Here is a 10,643-nt window from a genome sequence, read left to right on the forward strand (position 1 = left end):
TAACACCCCAACCTGACCACCCTCCTATTTCATGATACTGTTTTATGACTGTGTTCACTTGGTGGTGATGAGTGGTGCTCAACTGGCCTGGCTCCAAGGCTGAAAGGAGTTTCTGAGCTGTGGTTACTGTCTGAAAAGAGGAGTCAAATCATAGAACATAGAATCTTTTAGGTTTTAAAAGACCTTTAAGATCATTGATTTCAACTGTTAACCCAGCACTGCCAAGTTCATCTGCTCACCTGTGATTTCTTCTTTATGCTTCTTAGCTGGGGCACTGGTTCCTACTAGCTTGTGCTGGTGAGGGAGGAAAGTAGGACAGCTCTATGTCTAACCTGATTCTAGGTCAGCCCTGGAAGACCTTCCACACACAGCAGGACCGGTTTTTGTGAGGTTTCCAAATATGCTGTAGCCTGAGCTCTCCCAAATGCAAGAAAATGTTTTTTGGAAGCGTTTGGGGGAACTTGTTTTGGAGGCAAAGAAGTTGCTACAGCTACCTGTTCAACCAGGTGGGTGAGATGAAACAAGTGGCTCCCTTGGAGCCCCCATCACTGTTCTTGGAAGCTTCTTCTTAGGACAAGCTTGTGTTCTGTGCCACATGGGTGTCTAAAATTAAGAAAATACCTAGCAAAACTCATGTTGCTGCACTGTGCTGTTGCTAATAAGAGGCTGTTACACCTCTGTCCTGGAGGTGTGGGTGAAACAAATGAGATCCATGATGGGAACAAGATGGGATCCAGCAGCCAAGAATCCCCTGTATAGACCTGTCCTGTTGGATCTACCCCACAGTAGACTATTTCAGGGCTGAAAGCCAAGCCGTTGTTGAATGCCGCTATTGCTTATGGATTCTGATTTTAAAAATAGGATACCAAGGCATGGAAAGGCAAGCAAAAGAGAGAAAAGATGGTTGAGGAAATGACTGAGAATGTCCCATGGAGAATGAGCTGGTTTGAAGTACCTAAAGGCCAACACAGCACATGTAGACACTGAAGTTAGATATCTAAATCCTGGCTCAGGAAAGTCTTGGAAGAGGAAAGCCAACACAGATGCTAAGGGACACACAAGATGGGTCAGATGTCAGGTTCCCTTGGCCAAATAGGAAAACATAGGCCCTTGTGCAGTGGGAGGGCAAGCAGTTGGCAACCACCAAGCCCCTGGCACAGGGCCAAACCTTCTGCTCTCTGCGATGGATGTGCCACACTGAGGATTGCCCCACATGATACTTAGAGATGGGTCCCTCTCTCAAAGCAGAGCAGGCAGGCAGGTGGTTTTTGTCTTTCTATGCTTTATCTGCTGCCCTGGAGCTCAGAAATGCTTAGAAAATCAGATGTTCGACTTATTCCCCGTCAGCAAAGACTTCTTCCCAGACCTCGGATATTGCCTACCAACAGCCTACTGGTTCGGCCAGCAATCAGCAACAAGATGATGTATTGAAACAATCCAAAATCCTTGATGGATAGTGGATCACCCAAGCAAATCTGGTTTGCCCCTCTCTACCACGCGTTGCTTGCTCTCTGCTGGGTAGTTGACACCACCCCACCTCAGAGCTTGTTCTGATTGCAGAGAAGGGAGCGGGTTTTGTCTGTTTTCCCTTGTTCCATTCCCCCAAGGAATCACAGAATCATAGAATCAGCTGAGTTGGAAAAGACCTCCCAGATCATGAAGTCCAACCCTTAATCCACTACTGCTGCGGTTATTAGACCATGGCACTAAGTGCCACATCCAGTCTCATCTTAAAAACCTCCAGGGACGGAGAATCCACCGCCTACCTGGGCAGCCCATTCCAATGTCTGATTACTCTCTCTGTAAAGAATTTCTTCCTAATATCTAACCTAAACCTCCTCTAGCAGAGCTTAAGACCATGCCCTCTTGTCTTACTGATAGCTGCCTGGGAGAAGAGACCAACCCCCACCTGGCTACAACCTCCTTTCAGGGAGTTGTAGAGAGTGATGAGGTCTCCCCTGAGGCTCCTCTTCTCTGGGCTAAACAACCCCAGCTCCCTCAGCCTCTCCTCATAGGACTTGTGTTCAAATCCCTTCACCAGCCTTGTTGCTCTTCTCTGGACCTGCTCCAGCACCTCAATATCCTTCCTGAACTGAGGGGGCCAGAACTGGACACAGTACTCCAGGTGTGGCCTCACCAGTGCAGAGTACAGGAGAAGAATCACTTCCCTGGACCTGTTGGCCACACTGTTCCTGACACAAGCCAGGATGCCATTGGCCTTTTTGGCCACCTGGGCACACTGCTGGCTCATGTTCAGCTTCTTGTCAATGCAAATCCCAGGTCCCTTTCTGTCTGGCTGCTCTACAGCCACTCTGTCCCCAGCCTGTAGCGCTTCAGGGGGTTTTTGTGGCCAAAGTGCAGGACCCAGGAGGCTCAAAGGAGACCCTGGGGTTTCTTCAGCAGCCTTTTCCTGCTCCCAGCAATGTCTCCTCCAGACACAGCTCTTCAAACCCACGCCAGTTCCTTCGGGGGCAAGGTGCCAGCAGATGGTGCTCTAAGACCCCGAATTAAGCTTTTCTGCCCCATATCCCAGGGCAGGGGCACCTTGGCACAAGCACCCTATTTGCTCAGGGCTTTCCACTCTGGGCACTGCACCTTGAAGCTTCTGTTGAGCCAAATGCTCAAGAGAAAGTTTCAAAGTTAGGTATGCTTTAACATCTTCCAGCTCTATCCATCCATCCATCCCCCATGACCTTTTGTACCAGAAGAGTTTTTCCTTGGCAAGGGGGATTTCCAAGCTAAGACAAACACATTAACTTCTTCCATTAGAGCTGATCTGTTCTCAAAAAGCTCAACTAGTTCTTTCCTCTAACTTAGTCATAAAAAGCTGTGGCTCATATCTCATCATTGTACTGCCTTGACTTGAGCACACTGCTTTGATGAAACTCTGTTCCAGCTAAGAGATGTACCCAGCAGTCCTCAGGATGGACAACGCTATTTTCTGTTAAAAAGAAAAATTTCAAGGCAAAAAAAAAAGAGGCAGTTTAGCTGACTACAATATACCCTGGACTCAGGAAAAAACACAGCAGTGCTGGGGAGACTGAGTTATAGCTGTGCTCTGTAGTTTATGGGAGATGTAAAGTCTGTGTTTACAAAGCAAGAAGAAGAGTGTAAGATGGTGCTTTTAAGCTGTCAGCTATTTATGTCCCTTGCTTGTACGGACTAAATATAAAGGTGGTAGAAACCAGAGCATGCAAGTACTTGGTGACTTGGCACAAAAACAATGTAGAAATTTTAAATTTGTGCTGCACTGCTATTTACTTCACGGTGATGGTTTGTGGGGAACTGATAGCAAGAGGTGAAGGTTTGCCTGCAATACCTACTGCATGGTTGCTTGGGTGTTTGGGCTGGGGAGTCAGACAGTAATTTTTGTGTCCCTGAAGTTTAGAATCATCGAGTCCTAGAGCGGTTTGGTCTGGAAGAAAGATCACCTAGTTTCAATTCCCCTGCCATGGGCAGGGACACTGTCCACCAGACCAGGGTGTTCAGGGCCCCATCCAACTTGGCCTTGAACACTTTCAGGGATGGGATATCTTCTTGGGCAACCTGTTCCAATGTCTCACCACTCTCACAATAAAGAATTTCTTCCTAACATCCAATCTAAATCTACCCTCTTTCAGCTTTGAGTCCCGTTCAATAGCTGCTGTGGTCCGAAGGGGGGATGGGGCCGTGGCACAGCACGGGGCCGAAACACAAAGGTAGGGTGCCGGTAGAATCCTTATTCCTGCGTGCACACGGTTCTTTATCAGCTCAGGAGGGGAAAGGGCCAGGACATGGGGTGGAGCATGAGACAGACAAGGGGGGGGACAAACCAGGATAGGGACACAGGCAAAAGGGGGAGGAGCGCAGGAGGAACCGGGGGAGGAAAGGACGAATGGGGGCTGTCTCCTCTCTGCAGCTTCTCTGGCCAATCAGCGGAGAAACAGGGGAGCTGGGAAGTGAATAAGCCGGGACGTGTCCGGGAGGTACAAACTCTGGGGAAACATACAATGTGTATATACATAATAACTGTAAAGTCTGCATCATACAGTCCGTTCAATTGCTGTACATATTTTTCCACTTCTGAAATCATTCACATTCTAATTCTTGGTCCTCGACAAATAGCTACTATGAATACCTGCATTATTTGTTGCTCCGAGCTCCCATTTCAGTAACAACTCTTCCTTGCTGGAAACCAGGCTGTTGATGCTCACCCAAGTAAAGCCAACATTATGGTGTTTGCTCCAAAACTCAAAACGGGTTTTCATGGCAAATCTACAGAAATCCCTTTTCTCTACCAAAATGCACCTGTCTCAGAGGTAAACTGAAGCAGAAGATTACCAAGAAGATTCATGTGTCCTGCTGAAACTGTAAGGGGGAATTTGGGTTAGCAGGAGTTAGAAGGTTACTAAAACTGGAGTTTGGCTGTGTGACTAGATCTGATATCCTTTCATTCCAGAAAATTGCTGTGAAGATTTCAAGTGAATTTGAGTCTCATTCCTGAGCCCCATTCTGGAGATGACAGCTCCCATGCCGGCTGTGACATCTATCATGGGAGGAAGAAGATGCTGGAAATGTTGTTTAGGAAGCCCTGCAGTCCTGCACCTTTGCTTTTAGGCTGGGAGAAGAAACAAGCAATTTGATAGAAAATGGAGAACTATGCCAGTAATGAGATACTTGTCAACACTCCCTGTGGATAACCTTATGGCAGCAGAATTATTTATAGACAGAAGTGTCTGGGAACTTATTTTCTTTGACACTGTGGCCATGGCAGAGAAGGATAGCTCTATGGGGTGGGTTTTCAAAACCACTCAATTAGGAGCAATGAGGTGCAAAATTACATGTGCAAAGAGATGAAAATTTAGAGGTTTGAGATAAAAAGGCCCTTACTGCCCTGCCAGCACCAGCTGGTTCCCAACAGGTCAGAAAGAGAAGTCTTTTACAAACACTCTGATGGAAAATAGTTATTTTTTTATGGTTATCTTTGAACACATGACTATGATATGTGGAGGCTGAAAACTAGAGATGCTTGGGTTACTGTTTATTGCTTTGGATGCCTGTGTGTGTATAAATCCATGCCTACACAGAGAATTTGGTTTCCTTCTCTCCAGAGGAAGAAAGTTAGAAAGAGCTTGATTTAAAGTGGAGTTTCTGTTTTGATTCATTCCTTGGGATAAGAGAAAGAGTAGCTTTTTCGAAAAGGGCATATCCATCTGAGGAGATCAACAGACAGACAGCTGATCAAAAATGCTCATTTTTAAGTACAGCCACTAAGCTCTCCTTATTTTTATTCTTCTTTTCCACTATATACAACACCCCCCAAAAAAGTACCACTAGATTGAAAATGAGTGGTTCTCTCCTTGGATAAGGAAACATTTTGCTCAGGCAAGATTCTATTTTACTGCTAAAGATTTCTTGGTCAGACTGGACTGGCATTTACTGTCCCTTGGGATTTTGAAGGATCCAATCTTTCAGATCACATTCAGTCCTTGGAAAAAGTGTCCCTCCAGTTTTGCTTTTCTGAGTATGGATGAACTTTGATCTTGATAGGACAGTGCAGCTCGCTGCTTATTTCAGCTGTTCTCAAGGCTTATGCTGGTCTTTATCCAGGATATCTCTAGCTGACTTAAATTCAGGAGAAAGAAGAGAGGAAAACTGGTACCCAGTAAACCACTTTGCAGTAAAGACGTTTCCCATGCTGTGCTGCAGCAGAAGGTGATGCTATTTTATAGAGTAAAGGAGCAACCACTGATTACGGGTTATAAAGATGCCCTGGTTGTTACTAAGACTGAATTTCAGATGCAGTGATTTGAATGGCAAAGAGTTCCAAACATGAACTGTTGGCTCACTGGGTCACCCTGAGCATGATCTTCAGGCTGTATCGCTCCTTTCTTCTTTCCTGCTTCTCTCTGTGCTTTCTTAATACAATCTCGATCTTCTTCTGTGATGTATACATACAATACAAGAGTCTTCTTTTCCTGCATCGTTGTGTTGCAATATGCAAGCCCTGTTCATCACTGTGTGGGATTAACTTCATTTTCCATCACACATCTAAATGCAAATGTCTCTACTCCATTTGATTGAGTCACCCAAAGCTCCCATTTTTAGTCACAGAAGAGAAATGGCCACTGCTAAATTAATTCCCCAAATCATTTTATGTGCCTGCCTTAGGATAAGTCAAAAGATGTATCGTGTCTCTAAAATAAAATGAGACAACCCCTCACTGACTTGGATCGCCTGTGCCAGTTCTAAATGATTGAGATACAGCCCCACTAAAACTTTACTGAGCCTTATGTGCCGAAGCAGCAAAAGAATTTTCCCTCAAGTATTTGGGAATGTAAACAAAAATCAATTTAACACAACAATTAACCCCAGAGGTGTTGGGCAGTGCTTTGGCTCTCTTTGAAGGTCACACTCCCATGTAGTGTACCAGAAGAATGGTTTAATCCTCTGGTCTACCGATGCTTGTGAGTCCATGAGACCTCCCCAAAGGGCCGGTGGAGAGAAGAAACAACAGGCTTAGCCATTTCCGCTGTTGTACAAGAGTCTGTAGCTCCATGAAGGAATTCGTCTAGTACAGGTTGAACACCTCTATCAGAGGATATGTCCTTTTCTGGCCTGCCCTGATATATGCATTGGAGTCAGATGATGATGGCAAACCCTGTCATGATTCAAACTCCGTGGTGTTGGTTCTCCCTGTCATTGCAGGTGTATACCCAGGGCGCACTGACTTGTCCACTTAGGAGAAGCATGTGTGGAGTGGTGTTGTGTCTTCCCCCGTGTGACCTGTGTCTGATGCTGAAAGGTACCATGGACCATATGCTATCCTGAACCATGGGCCAAGATTCACAGAGTGATCAGAGACTCCTGGTTTAGGGAAAATTTGTATCTAAGGCCAGTGGTAATAAAAAGAAAGTCAAGACCTCACTGGAGAAAATTCCCAATTTTAATCCCAAATTTTTACCTACCTTGATTGCCACTCTTGCCTGATCCCCAGAGCAGAACCCAGGATGGGCTAGGAAGAGCCATCCCCTCAGGGATGCCCCAGGCTCTAAATTCTGGGATCCCACACAAGTTGGTGCCACCACTGGGTTGGTCCATGTTCAGGTTGTGTGCCCTTGGTCCTGTCTCCTCTCCACCCCATTGCACCCATAAAATGAGCTGTGTTCAGCTGTTAGGATGCAGAGCATGTTGGCATGGAGGGAGTGCCATTCATCAAGGAGCTCCAGTCTCTACTCACTCTGTGCCGGCTAGAGTGAATTAACATTAATGAGGCAATTTTTGGCCTTTTCCACTTTGTATGCAGAATAATTATTTTCTACCCTTGCAAAATATTCTGTAATTAAACTGATGTATTTCAGTAAGGTCTTGTGAGAGCAAATGATGTTCCTCTTTTATAGGAGCACTGTGGCCAGTGAAATCCATTGCGACCAAGCTCTGCAAAGAACAACAGCATTTCAAATGCCTCCCTTACTGGGTTTAATAGGCTGAACAAATGGAAAGCCTTTGGTGAAATCAAAGATAAAGAAAGATAATCTCGTGGATTGCAAAAAAAACAACCACCCAACTTAGCTCCTTTAAGTGCCCTAGGACAGCGTAATATCAAATATGCAGGAGAACAAGATGAAACTCATTCATTCACTCAAGTCAGGAATGCCTGCTCATGAAAACGCAGGCAGGAATCTGCTGTCTTCTATGGTCTGAATTAAACTAAGGGTGACATTTTCATGTGTTACTTCCTGCTTCGTGAACATCCCTGCTGCAAAGGGACCCTCTTGAACACAGCATCTCCAAGCCATTGTGCTACACTAAGAGTTCTGTTTCTTCTCAGCAACAGCTGTTGAAGCAAATGAAGGTCAAGAGCCTATTGCTTCCAGCCTCAAAGACAACAGTGCTCTTCGAGGAGCCTTTGCTTTAAAGCTAAATGGTCTCACTGTCAAGCTGTAACTGCTGTCCTTGGAGCAGGCTGTTGCAACAGCTTTGGAAATGGTTGGTGCTCGTTGCATGAGCAGATTACAACAAATCAGCTGAGCCACAGCAATTTCTTGGATGTAAACTCATCACTAGGCAAAGGCACTATTATCGGTCTGAGTTCAGCTCATGACTGGAGAGGATGAGCCTAAACTAGATTACCCCTCATTATCTGCAGGCTGCTGATGAGCAGACAGAGTAATGTGACCTTGCGCTCACGTCTTCAGACATTAGGGACATGACACCCATGGCTGCTGGTTTATTTGGGGTTTGAAAGCAAAAGCAAAGAAGGAGTCTAAGTCCTCATGTAGAGGTTCCTAGCCGGTGTGCTCTGAGACCAATAACTACTTTGTGGGGAACCTTCATGGAAGACAGATGCGGCAGCAAGCAGGGGAGACCTCTGCACACCACATAGGAGCTCAGCCCTTTATGCTTTGACTCTTCCTAGGGTAAGAAAATTCATGCAAACGCTGATAAGACAGAGGAACTCAAAGCTGAAATGTGCAGGGCTCAGTCGATGGCATCAATAACGATATAAAATGACTGTTCACCCCAAGGGCAGAGTTGTGGCAGGTTGAGACATTAAACACAGGAACAGGACTGGAATAGGAGGTGAGTGCAGCAACTGTGAAATTCTCACAGTGTCAAACCAATGCCAGTTACAAAGCACTGCTGCCTCTCCCTCAGCCCATCTGCAGAGACCATGCCCTGTACTTTTCCTTCTCTACATCTCCACATCTTGCATCCCACCTTTCAGCCTAATTTTCCTTTTCTTCCTTTTTATTTGGTGTGCAACCTCTGAAGAAAATACAAAACATAGAGAAAGATGAGTAAGACCTTAAGAAACACGCTGGCAAAATTTTGCTCAGAGCAGAAGTACATCAGTTTGGATACAGAGCATTGCTTTCTCTTTATCACCCTGTCTATTAACTACACGGGATTTGCTCTTAAGAAAAAAAATACCAAAATGAACCTAGAGAAACTGTGAGACATAAGGGAAAGATGTTTGCTTAAGTTATTTTTCATCATGAAATGCTTTTAGCTCCAGATGTTAGGTAAGGAGCCAGCTCCTCATGTTCCTTTCCACTAATTAAAAGAAAAAAACCCAAACCTGGCATTCTTTACATACAGAATTAACATATTTCTATCTTTCAGAGATAATACATTGATCTGGAGGAATCAGATCAGAATACGAATATCTTTATTCTAATTCCAACTCAAGTGAACATTTTTTTTTTGCTGTAATAAAATCTAACAATATCAAGTGGCCTTGAGTAGCATCATATGGCTGCATCTGCAGATGGGGTAAGCTGGTTGATTTACCAGTAAGGTAAAAGCTAAAGCTATTGATTTAACTGGGGCTCTAGCTCTGATTAAACAAAGAATGTAACTCATTGTTTTTGGTAAAGTTAACTTGAGGTGAGGCAGCAGATCATCAGTGTTAGAATCAAATGGCCTGACACAGGACACAGGAGACAATTAGTAAAAATAAACTGGAAAACCCCCGAGATTTCTCAGATGTGGACATTTGGGGAGACAAAGAGAAATTCAGGGGGGTTACCAGTAAAGGTGATGTTGAACAGAGTCAGTCTTTACACTAAAAATGAGGCAGCCCTTAATCTCCTGCCTGAGACCAGTTCCTAGTCAACAGCCTAAAAGAGACAAAGCAATCCCCTGCCTCCCTCACAAATTCTTGCCTTTGATTGTTTACTTTTTTTCATATAAAACACTCTGGTTGGGCATCTTCCATCTTGGCTATCATTATCTCCAAGGAATGAGCTTCAAATCAACCTTCTTGGAAGCTGGCTTCTCAGGAAACCTTCTTCAATAACTGGATTTTCATGTCTTCTTAAAAGGCCTTTCAGAAGCATCAAAGCACCCACTAATTGTTCTTCTCTGCCTCACAAGTGCCTGGATATGTATGGATGCATAAGGATCATCTCAGACTGGTTGACTCTAAAATATTTCATTATTTTACTCTCAGATAGACAATCAGGAGTCAGAAAAATGTTGCTATAGTCAAGTGACTAAGCTGAATGACTGAGCTGAGCAATTGTGCATTGCTCCCTACCTTATGGTTTTCATGTTTTTTTCAAGGTCTTAGTGTTATTCATGTCATTCCAGCCTTGATGCAATTCCTGAGAGATTTCTAAAGCTCTAATCTTCCTGCATCACCTTAAATGAGCTCAAGGAATCACCCACTCCTATCCTAGATGGGGGGAACCCCACAGTTGATGCTTGTGTCTTGATGAGATCAGCTGCTTCACCAGATACAACCTGGATTCCAAGACCAGATTGCTCTGAGTGTCTACTCAAAAGAAAAGAAAAAGCCCTCACATCATCTCCATGGATTCTGGATTCCAAGACTAGATATCTGTAGTGACCCCATATGCAGTAATATCAAACTGTATCCATTAGCAATGAGAGCAGAGATGAACACAGAGAAGAAACTAACAAATTTAATAAGGTTTCAGTTGCAGGTTCTAGTTCTTAAGGCTGTGCTAGAAGTCCCCAGGCCAAGGGTATCACACAAATCACCTGAGTGTAGAATGACTTGGTGATACAGCTCCTGCCTGCACACAGTGTGTGAGCCAGGAGAACAGCTTGTGGTCCAGGTGCTGAGCCCTTTCACAAATGTGACCTTACAAGCAGAGAGGAAACAGAACAGGTGAAATGTTTGCTATACCTGTTAA

This window comes from Chiroxiphia lanceolata, chromosome 2 (genome assembly GCF_009829145.1).
Source record: "Chiroxiphia lanceolata isolate bChiLan1 chromosome 2, bChiLan1.pri, whole genome shotgun sequence".
In the NCBI taxonomy this organism is placed as follows: Eukaryota; Metazoa; Chordata; class Aves; order Passeriformes; family Pipridae; genus Chiroxiphia; species Chiroxiphia lanceolata.